The sequence below is a fragment of the Peromyscus maniculatus genome, chromosome 5 (genome assembly GCF_049852395.1).
Source record: "Peromyscus maniculatus bairdii isolate BWxNUB_F1_BW_parent chromosome 5, HU_Pman_BW_mat_3.1, whole genome shotgun sequence".
Lineage (NCBI taxonomy): Eukaryota > Metazoa > Chordata > Mammalia > Rodentia > Cricetidae > Peromyscus > Peromyscus maniculatus.
The window spans coordinates 133,359,823-133,371,776 of record NC_134856.1 but is presented as its reverse complement, the minus strand read 5'-3'; the positions used below and the strand labels follow the sequence as shown (position 1 = coordinate 133,371,776).

Sequence of the window (11,954 nt, the reverse complement as noted above, 5' to 3'; positions counted from 1 at the left end):
ACTAGCTGGGGTCTGTGCTGTGTCAGGTGACGGCCCCCCAGTGTCCCTGTTTGAGATGAGCAAAGAGGATGCAGTCACTACCCAGCGAGGGCTCTGCGGATGGAGGGAGCTGAGAGGGACCCTACAAGAAGACATGGCTTAGAGACATTCTAGGGGCTAGTGGGCTGGAGGACAGCCTTGGGGACAAAGTACTGCCCATAAGCACCGCCTGTGAGACTGAAACTCTCACGGGCACAGCTATGTTCATGGAGTGGCCCCAGTTCCTCCAAGGGCATCATACAAAGTCCATGCTGTATGACAGAGAGTCCTACCTGGCAGGCAGCTGGGCCTGCAGCACACAGGGCTGACATTTGTTGGCTCTTGCAGCCACCTGCTGGTCTCAGTGCATCTTTGGGTGACATATTAACAGGCCTCTTCTTAGAGAAATTCCCTGGAGGTGGATGGAGGCGGCCAGGCAAAGTGCCCATGTGAGCTGAGCCTGGCTGGGACCAGGACCTGCTGGTCCCTGGGTTTGGGCAGAAATAGAACATCCTTCCTGTGGTCCTGCTGATGCTTATCCACAAACGTACTAGTGGTGGAGTGAATCCTTAAACACCTCAGGTGTGAGCAGACTTTACCTTGTTCTTGTACGAGGTCAGGCTGGGATTGGAGGGAACTGTTGTCAAGTGGACACAGAGATTGATCCTGGATCTGACATTAGTAGGATGATCTGTGACATTCTCAGAGGTATGATCTGACCTCTGGGAGGGAAGGACGGTGGTCCCTGATGGGAGCTGGGTGGCTTCCCGGTCTTAAAGGTAACTCCACATGGAAGGGAATTAGCCCCTGAATCAGAGATGGATAGCAGGGAAACTGAGGTATGCCCATAGGAATAGTGGTGTAGACAAACTGCCAAGGCATCAGGAAATCCAGATGCCTTTACTCCTGAGGGACCCAAGGTGTCTATGATGCAGGGCAGAAAGACATGGAACATTGCAGGAACATAGGAGATAGCATACACCAGAGGGTCCTTCTCCAACTGGAAACCAAATTCCTGAACAATCAGTATTCACTGTGAAGGTTACCAATGTAAGAGTTCTTTTCTAGAGACACATTTTCAGGTGAGGTTAAGGTAGCAATAAGGTAGAGCTAAGGCCTGAATGTTTGAGGCCTAGGTAGGGCCTCTTCCCCTGGGTCCTTTCTGGAAATCACGAGACTGTGAACTTTGTTTCCATTCCCACCTCCCTGCATTTCTGCCATCTTGGGTCCTCTTACTTGGGTCCTGTCAGGTGGCCCCGGGAGCCACCCTGGGATGACAGGTTTCTCAGTTACCTTTACAGACATCAGATTCAAAGCCGCCAGGATCCTCCTTATGGGTGAACACAGTAACATGGAACCTCAGAAGCCATACCCGGGCTCTGTTGCTCTCTCCTGAGTGCCTTTACACCTGTGCTTAAGAACTGTGTTGAAAATAACCCCAACTCTGTTGAGTCCTTGCTTGTCCTGATGTTCTCTTCTGTAGAGAAGTCAAGAATGGGTTTGGAGTTGAGGCTCCTCAAGGATTAAGAGGTCTCCTTGGACTTCTGTGGGTGACAGCCTGAGGCTGCCCCTCTGTCACGTCTGCCACTGACATCTTCAGCTACACTGGACCCCTGGGCCCAGGGAACGGCTTGGAGAGGAGGAGAGCCATGCTTGGGAAGAAGTGGATGGAGGAGGCGGAGAACGCCAGCAGCCGGAGCCCCAGACCCCGAGATGGCGACCAAAAAGGAAGACAGGTCTTTGGACTCCCTCTTCGGCAGGCACTTTAAAATAGGTAACACATCTCTTCCTGCAGGGTCAATATGTGACACTCTACTTCAGTGACTTGCGATAGGCAAGAGGACCAGACACACCTGCTTTGGGGTGAGGTGGAACTGAACCTCCTCCTTTCAGGCCCAATGGTCAGACCTGCAGACTACAGATGTGTGTCTTGTGCAAGGTCAGCAGAGGCCTGGCGCTGACCACAAGCTGGAGTGAAGTGGGTAACCACGGCACAACAGACCAAGGCCAGCCCTCCTCCACATTGGATAGGTTCTTCCAAGTTTTGTGGCGCATTTGGGAAGTTGCATTGGCACAGATGGGGGGGGGTCAATTTACACAGCAGACATGCAGATGTTAGTCTTTCCAAGTAGGCAGAGGTGGGTGGACTGCGATTTCCTCGGCAGAGTGACCCACTGAGACTTTTTGGCAGAGGACAGTTGGCCTTGAAGGTGACGGCATGAAGCCTTAAGTTTAACTTTTGATGGGGCAGTGGGTTGTGCTGTATTGGATCTGTGGGCAATTTGAGGATCCTGCCAGCTGCAGATGGGTGGAGATAAATGGCCCAGCATGGGACTGGGGACCAGAATGTTTGAGGAACAGGTATATAGTGGCTTCCAAAGGCTCCATAGAAACCTAGAAATGAATGCTTTCCTGTGGAATGAGGCTCAGTGGAATTGTCTCCTAAGTAAGCAGTGTGCTCCATCCAGCTCAGTGATCTGTATAAAGGAGGCAGCTGGGAGGGGAGATTCCAGAGGGGTGGAATCGTCCGGGTATGTGCCTCTGATTCTAAGGCAGGGACAGTGAGGAGCTCCCTGCCAATAACCAAGGGCCTGATTCACATCCAGGCATTATGTCAAGATTCACACCTCTCAGGGAAAGAGATCAATGGCTGATTTTTATTTGTTTGATTGTTTTATTTTGAGACAGGGTTTCTCTGGGTAGCAGGGCTGCCCTGGAACTCTCTCTGTAGGCTAGCCTGGCCGTGAACTCTCAGAGATCCGTCTGCTTCTGCTTCCTGACTGATTTTGAACTGGTTGTATTTTTGTGGTGCTGGGGAATCAAACCCAGGTGTTAGGCAAGTTGCTCTACCAGGGAGCTGTGAACCTGGCCCCAGCAGCTACTTTTGCTTTCTACAGGGTTGGGATTCATAGCGGTTGGAATTTTGCAAAGAAGAAAAACCGTGTGAGAGGGAAGGCCACCCTAGTGAGCCATGCCATGGGGAGGAGCAGATCCAGTGCAGAATCAGCTCTGGTCTGTGCTCTCAGTGCCCCATGAGCGAGTCTGAGATAACACAAGGTCCCTCAAGAATGAGGAAGGAATGTGTGGATGTGGACAGGTAATGTTTTCTGTCTTCTACTGTAATTGTGGAAACTCCCGAAGTGAGTATCACTTTTGAGGCTATCCAGGGACAGGGTCTCATATATCCCAGGATGGCATTGAACTCACTGTGTAGTCTATACTTCTGATCTCCTGCCTTCATGTCCTGAGTACTGAGATTAGAGATGTGCACCGTCATACTTGGTATATGAGGTGCTGAGTATTGAACCCAGGGCTTTGTGTGTGCTGGACAAGTGCTCTATCAACTGAGTTGCATCCTCAGCCCCGGGTATCATTTCATAGCTGAGTCTGGGTTGTTGTTTCCTAAGAAAGGCATCTTACTTTGTCTTTACATGTAATTCCATTCACGTCGCTAATGAATGCATACTTGTGGGTGAGAGAGGATGAGTTTGGAGTCTGTTAGGACGGGCTGTGAAGGGATCATGTAAAGAATAATTAGACTGTCAGTTCTAGGAGACGCAGGGTGCATCCCCTCTCTCCTATCCTCTTGACACTTGGTGATTCACAAACTGTTCTTACACCTGGAGCATGTGGACCCTGGCTGGGCAGGACCTGCACACTGAGATAGTAGGGCCCTCACCCCGGAAAATAAAACAACAGCAGCAGCAACAATAACGAAACACCTGGAAATGTGACCAAGGGATCCAGGCCTCCGGTGACCACAAGCCCTCCGTGAGGGTGTATGGGGGTGTTGGGAGGGCAGTTGACAGACTGACTGTATGGAGAAAGATCCAGGTGGGGTTTGCATGGTTTTCTGTAACTATTCCTGGGGAGACATAAGCAGACACCTCTTCACCCCATGTAGGATGAGGACAGACCAAAGAAAGATTCTGCTCAAGTCTGACTTGGTGAACCAGTGAGATCGTCTGGTGTACTTACACAGCACCACAGGAGGGGTTACCTGCAGGAGTGGGGGACCAAAACAGCTGCATTACTGTGAAGTCCCACCCCATCCTGAATGATGACTTATAGAAGTCGTGCCGTGAAGTCCTGTGTCTAGCTAATCTCCTCTTCATATATTCTAGTGTCTCCCCAGATCCCTTGTAGCAGGGCTGGGGGCTGGTATAGGAAGAAGTAGGAACACTTAGCCCTCCTCGTGATATCCTGTAGCCTACCCTGCCCACTTGTACCGGGCCAACATCATCTCTACTCTTAAGACAGCAGTAGCATGACCCTGTGACACATGAAGGGACACTAAATTATGGGCACATGAGTATAGGAAGTGCAGCTTTGGCCAAGCTACGGATCTCAGTCCACTGGCCCTGGCACCCAACCGACCGACCCCCTTAGGTCTGCTTCCCTCCAGTAAGTGGATGGATTTCTTTTCATGGGCAGCCTGCTGACATGTTGTGAGTGTTTAAAATCTGGGTTGTAGTCACAGGTGACAAGCAGCAAGGATACCCAAGCATGACCTGTGATGCTGCCTGCCTGAAGGCTTCAGATGGCCTGGGAAGGACAGGGGACCGCCACCGTGGCCTGGCAGGAGACCGCCACCATGGCCTGGGATGCCTATGCTTAGGATTCAAACCTAGGCTTGAACCATGGAAGTCAGAAAAGGGAAGTATGCGAACTTTGATTGGTTACTTCCTTTTTAATTTGTGTGTGTGTGTGTGTGTGTGTGTCTATGGATACACATGTAACATGTCTGTCTGTGAGTGCTCGTGTACCGTGGTGTGCATTTGGAGGTCAGAGGGCGTCTTGTTGGAGTTGGTTCTTTCTTTCCACTTTGGAGGGTCCACGGATTGAACTCCAGTCTTCAGGCTGGGCGACGAGTCCTTTTACCCCCCGGACGTCTCACCAGACTTGATTATTTTACTTTTTAGATGACTGTGTTTTTCTTCTGTGACTAACTAAATAAAACCCACCCCAAGAGGAAGTGTGATAGCTGATCTTCATTGTAACCTTGATTGGATCTAGAATCACTTGGGGCCTTGAGACACACCTCTGAGTGTGGGCTGCAGCATCCCATGACCTGGGATGCAGGAAAAAAGAACAAAAGGAGAAAGAGCCACCATGGAGAACCAGCTCTGCCCTTCCTCTGCTTCCTGACTGTTACCATGGAGCTGCTTGGCTCCTCTGCCATTCTTGAACTCTTTGAAGTCATGAGCGGACAAATCAAGATTTGTTAGGTTGTTTATGTAAGGTATTTTGGTCACAGCCATGCAAAAGTAATCAACATAGAAGGGGTCATGTGGAAGTGCTGATACAGGGCCCTAGGTGGTAACTGTAATTAGATCTTCCCTACTGTGTGCACAGAAAGCCACTTCTGGGCCAACCTAGGTGCCTGGGAGCCTGTGGGTAGGTGGAGGGAGCCAGTGGAGCTGGCAGGTGGAGGGACATGGGCCATAGGCTGGCAGACTTATTTTAGGCATTCAAGTGACTTCAAAGGATTGGGAAAGCCCAGGGCTGAAATGGAAGCTAGTGGGTCCGGAAAAAGATGGGACAGCTCGTGACAATCTGTCAGACAGCCTCCTTCTCATCTCTGCATCATCAGCTCTTCCCGTGAGGCCAAGTGAGGCTGCAAGCCTGCTTCTTTTAGCCCACTCATGATGATCTGTGTTTCCTGCAGAGGTAGGGGACTACCAGGGGAGTATCTGTGAGTGCTCTGGACATCCACTAACACAGCCATGAGAGTGTGTGTGTGTGTGTGTGTGTGTGTGTGTGTGTGTAGTCATGTCTTTTATTTACGTCTACAACTGACCATCCTTGGGGCTTTTCACTGCATAAGAAAAATATTTTGAAGGGGATTGGTCCTTCAGAGTACAGAGGAGGAGCTGTGTGTGGTCATGCCCCCGAGGGAAGGAACTCAGACATAATGCACTGCGTGGTCAGTTCTGTTAGGGGTGTGGTTGCAGATTTCTAAACCTTCTTATGCTGAGAGGGGGATGACAGAGGTGAAGCCAGATGCCAGGGGGCTGTTCTAGTCACCCTTTACTGCGTAACAAACCCTGGATCTTGGAATCTTAAAGCCACAAAAGCCACAGCATTGTCTTCCATGATGTTAGAAATTCCACAAGGCCCCAGCAAGGTGGTTCTGACTCAGGGTCTCTCAAGTGGAACAGCAGGCGTGTGTAGGAAGGGGATGCGGCAGCTGGGGCTAGCCAGACATCTCTGTTGGCAGCAGGCGCAGGGTCTCCCCCTGGGGTGTGCCTGCATGCTGATCTCAGGGAACCAACAGGCCCAAACAAAAGCTGCTTCCCCTTGTGGCTGCTCCAGAGGGTCTACTCAGGCAACCACTGGCCATCCAGGTTCTGGTGAGGGAACAGTCAGCCCCCTTGAGGGCAGAAGTATCAAGATCACATTGTCCTGTGACACGTGTGATGGGTGATACTATTAGAGCTTCACTGTAAAGTCCATTAGCCTTGTTGAGGAGTTGCAGATGGACCCGAAGGAGGATACAGAATCCCTGTGTCCTCAGTATTTTGACTCAGTGTCCCCAGAGTATTTCACCCAAGTCAGCAGCAACTACTCAGAAAATCAGGAACCTGGGCCACTGTCGGTTGACCCTGCCACCTCCAGGGGCAACAACATCACCTCCAGACTTGCCCTAAATTCAGCTCGCACATCTTTGAAAATCCCAGGAACTAAGTATCCCCAATTAGCAATCCAAGTCTAGTCTACCCTGCTAGGTCTCCCGCTCTCTGGGTTAGGCCATGGTGTCCATGGAATTGATCAACAGTCCATCTGAGCTATTCAAGTCAGTGCCCTGGAGTCACATGAGTGGCCACCGTAGAAAGTTCTTAAATGAGGAAGCAATGCAATCACCTCATGCTTGGGCCTTGAGAAACTACTAGAAGAACCTTCCATGTAGCTTTCTTCTACCTTCAAAAGATGGCCAAAGCCTTTAACCTGATGGCTGTGTGTGAGGGACAGGAGAAGTCCTGATGTCACATCGGACAGGCTGGGAGCTGGTCTGAACCCACCTCAGACTGGGAATTCAAATGTGGATTGGGAGGGCTGGGCATAAAGTGACTTAAAAAATTATATGTATAAGTGTGCCTCAATGTATTTCTGCATCACATGCATGCAGTGTCCATGGAAGCCAGACGATGGTGTCAGATCCCTCACAACTCTAGTTACAGACAGTTGTGAGCCACAGTGTGGGTACTGGGACTTGAACCTGGGTCCTTAGGAGGAGTATTCAGTGCTCTTAACCTCTAAGCCATCCCACCACCCCTGAGAAGTGGACTTTTGACCTGAGTCCATTTCATAATAGGCCCATTGGATCTAGAAAGCCATCTGTGTTACCTTCTTGGCTCCCGAATACACAGCTGAGCTAAATATTCACTCTTGGTGAATTCCTAGAGAACTGACCACATGGAAAGACCTGGAGCTGCCATCCCTGTAGCATGGAAAACATCTTGGGTGACTTGGGAATGTGAGTGCCATCTTCAAAGGCCTGCAAGATGCAGGGGTGGTGAATCCCTCTCCTCTCCTTGTGGAGACAGATGGTCATTAGGGAATGTCAGTCCATGGAGTTTTGTAACCATAGCTATTCTTCAAGAGATGGAGCAAACGCCTGTCGCCTGCCACATGCCTTTCATTCTGCCTGATGTGTGTTCTGTGCTCACATGACCACGAAGCAGAAGAAGCACACGGTGCTAAGGGCAACACTGCCCCCCTCCCCCCCAGCAGTCTCCAGTACTTGATTGGAAACCCCCAAATTGCATTTCCTGGGTTCTTTTTACAGCTGGGATTCTGGAGATGGGTCAATACTATCACATTCAAGGGCTGGCAGACAGCATGGGGGACCAGGTCTGGATGCCTGTTTTCATCTACAAACAGCAGCCCTTATTTAGTTCTACTAAACGACAGAATTATGATGACTTATTTACAGACCTTAATTAATTTGGTTTTCCATTGCAGAATTTGGCAACACTTCTTGCCATGAAATAGACTGAGTTTGCCAATAGGCAGAGCCGAGGAGGCTGCTTGTGTAACTGGAATGGGGCCGAAGGGAGCCGAAGCAGAACACAAGGTGGATTGTTCGTTATTTTCCTTGTAAGGTGGACGACAGGCTCATGCTGCTGGCCTAACATTGGTTTACCTCAGGTTACCTTTTTGTGAGGATTAGACCAGAGGGAACTTTGTTGTCAGGTCAAATTACCACCCCAGTTGGAACGTGTGTGTGTGTGTGTGTGTGTGTGTGTGTGTGTGTGTGTGTGTGTGTGTGAGAGAGAGAGAGAGAGAGAGAGAGAGAGAGAGAGATTGATTTGGTTCTTATCATTTTCGATTTTCCAGAGGTCAGATAAACAGCCCAGCTTAGGCTCAGTGACGTGGACCCGGGAAGCTGTGACTCCAAGCTGAGTTTGAAATGGTCCATCAGGGCCAGTACAGGAACCTGCTCCAAAGCAACGTCTTCTGTGGTTTTTGTTAAGCACACATTAGCTGGGATATCTTAATGCTGTTGTGTGACTTTTCCTGGGGAAGGTGAACAGACGGAGAAGGCAGAGCAGTGATGTGTAGCTTAGTAAATTCCCTAGAGTTACCTGCTGCAGGGGCTGTCTGAGGGGTTACCTGCAGAGACATGGGTGACTCAAAGACACCTGCATCATTGAAGATCCCTCCCCAGCATGGGTGACAGCTCATGAAAACTGCATCCCTGGAGCCCTGCATGACCTGCAGGCAGCTCGGCCAGTTGGAGAGCACCATTGTTTTGCTCATATAACCTTGGCTGTGTGATTCTTCTGAGTTTCTGAAGCTACTGGAGACTTGTGTGTCTTCTGTTCTCAGTCCTAGGGGGCTTCCTTCAACTCTAACACAGAATATTTTAGTTTGAGGGAAATGACCACACAATAGAGGCTCTAGAAGGATGGAGTTCAGACTATGGGACCCAGGAACACAAAATTATGGGCCTTCTGGTTCTTCCCGGAATGACTTTGCTGACAGGCAGCGATGGAGGCCTGGCCTCTTCCTGTGGCTTCTCCTGCATCACTAGGTCAGGAGGATCATGCTTTCTTCAGCAACTTTTCCAGGTCCCTCCTCTGACTTCTGAGTGTCAAGTAAAGCTGCTGCTCCATGTGTTTGGGTATTAGTAGGACTCAGCCTGGCCTGGCTCCAAGAGTGACCTCAGAGCCCATAATCCTTATTGTTCCGAAAACCATTCCAAGAATCACAGCCTAAAGCCTGTTCCTTCAATGACTTTTAAAACACTTAATTCTAAATACTAAGCCCTTATTTTTTCTTTTCAATCAAGTCACTAGAAGTGTTCTGGCTTTCTGAGCTGACTCCTGACTGTGGCATACCTGGATTCCGTGTTCCAATAATTGACATTTAAGTAACGCTGAGTTCTTCATCTACAACAGGTATTTGTAATCTGTAAGCTTATATGTTTTTTTATTGCTATTTATTTTGTGTGTACGTGTACCCTGGCACATGTGTGGAGGTCAGAGGACAACTTGCAACAGTTTGTTCTTCCACGTGGAACCTGGGGATTGAACTCAGGTTATCAGGCTTGGCAGCAATCACCTTTACCTGATGAGCCATCCCACTGGCCCGTATGCGATATGTTTACAAAAGATGAAAATGTGTTAATAACTTCACACTATGTTTTTATTTAATGAATTTAAAGGCCAAGAATCATAGCAGTTCACATGAAACATCCTCTTGAGGGTGGTTTGATTAGAAAGTCATGTCCCAGGTCTCCTGACTCAGAAGCTTGGGCACGCCATTTGCCCTACCATGGCTCTCTACCATGGTCAGGATGAGTTCCTGAGCACAGAGTGAGACCTGCCTGATTTTTTTTCCCCTGTGAGCTCTGTTTTTAAGCCTGTTGTGCAAGAGTGGGGGTGGATGAGGAGTAGCAGTTTCCTTATGCAACACGGCTTCCTCCTGAGGTCACCCACTGGATGCATTTAATTAGGATGTGTTAGGTCTTAGAGAAGAGGTGACTCCAGCCAGCAAAGAGCTGAGACAACACGCTGGAAGTCATTAGGAGCAGATAGCATCACGTCCCGGGTGCCGTCAGCCTCCACTTCGTGCAGATGAACCCACTTTGTTTTCTGAGTGGCCCCTGGGTGGGGCTGCACGTTAGCAGCCGGCCACTTGCCACTGATGCCGAGACACTGCTCAGTACTTGACAAATGCCACTTCCCTCCCCAAACCTCTTCTCAGTTTGTTTGGAAATAAACTAGAGCCTTCTGGAGCTGCGGGGCCATTTCATTCAATTATTTTGTAAAGATATGAGTTAAAAGTACTGGGCAAGTGAGACCCAGATGAGAACTGACTCTTCCAAGCTGTCCTTGGACCTCCACTGGCTTTCTGTGACAACTTCACCTATATGCGCGTACATGCACAGCACGTGCACGCACACACATGCAAAATCAGTGTAATAAACTTCTGAAGTCTCGATTTCTTTGCATTTCTTCCTTTCTTTCTCCTTCTAATTTCCCATGTGAAATCCAGCCTTCCCTCATAGTGTTAGGGGAGAAAATTCTTCAAAAACTGTTACTTGAGGAAAGAAAATGACTAGTCTCTGGAAACAGAAATGTAGGTTTTGACCCCTCTTCTGGAAGCCCGGACTCTACAATCCTGAGAACGTCAGCAAACCCTGCTAGTGACATGTTGATGAGGAAGTGAAAGCTGCACTTAGTACCCTGAGAAGAGACATTTGTTTTTATGCCCGAGTGGGACACAGTTGGCTCACTGTGTAAGCATTGTTTTCTAGAAAATGCAAAAGGTGTGAGACTCCCCATGGCTTTCATAGTGACAGGCTCTTATACAAGGTGGCAGGGTGGCAGCCACCTCCCCTGGGATCTCTCCACATCACACACACACACACACACACACACACACACACATCTTCTAAGGGGGAGCCTTTCCCTAAGAATCATAGAGGGAGCCTGGGAACCTAAACACCTAAATGCAGCAGGCGGGTGATGGGAAATAAAAACAGCTACGTCTCAAAAAAAGCAAAACCAGCCACGAAGCTGCTTATAAATGACATGTTATTGTTTCTCTCGGTCCCTCGGGGACTTTCTGGCTATTTTAATGCTGTGTTTTCATAAGACACGTTCAAGCAGCAGGGCAGGGAACAGTGAGAGCGGAATAAGAATTAGACGTGTTGATTCTGCCTGTGCCCTGCAGGTGAAATGTCACGTCTTGTTCCCAGCCTCTGAAGATTCAATTACGTGGACCATTTTCCAGCAATGCTGGGGCCGTGCAAACCGCTCGAAGGGAGCTGCCGAGGCATCCCTGCCATCATAAACAGGAACCCAGCTGTTTGGAAGATGGAGCTTTGTTTAGTTTAAAGCATTTGAAAATGTGGTTGTTCTCGGTGCCATGGCGAACCTCCCGTGTGGAAAACGCAGGATACTTCTGAGCCGCGCACGCACGTGTCAAGACTTGCAGGTGGGCCCAGGTTTGGGCCAGCTGGGACTTTTCCAGGCCTGTGTTCTGTCACTCAGGGAAGGTGACTAGAAAGGAAGCGTGTGCACTGGTGATTCAGCCTTTGACTGATGCTGTGACACTTTACAGTACTCGATAAATGCCACCTCCCTCCTCCCAAATCAAAGTCACATTTCTACTCCTCCCCATCCCCCCAGCCTTTTCTCAGTTTCTCTGGAAATAAACTAGAGCTTCTAGAACTTTGGGGTCATTTCATCCAATTATTTTGCAAAAGCACAAGTTAAAAGTACTAGGCAGGCGAGACCCATATGACGGAGGAGAGAACAAAGCTTCAAAGGTTGATGTCTTCGTGGTAACCTGTCTCCAGTCTCCCTGCCTACTTGGGTAGGTAGGGGCAATCAGGTTCTGAATCTCTAGTTAGAAGACCACATGTCCTATAAAACCCCTACAACTGGGTTTGGCTCCGGAAGGGGCATTGGGTACTACACAGT

At 49.3% G+C, this 11,954-nt stretch overlaps 1 long non-coding RNA gene across 1 annotated transcript; it reads left to right on the top strand.

Annotated features, from left to right (window-relative positions):
* LOC143273500 (uncharacterized) lies at positions 1–11,702 on the top strand. The gene is made up of 4 exons (XR_013051657.1): positions 1–1,792; positions 7,984–8,095; positions 9,314–9,422; positions 11,203–11,702. It is a non-coding gene; the product is annotated as an uncharacterized LOC143273500 (long non-coding RNA).
* Positions 11,703–11,954: the final 252 nt, after the last annotated feature.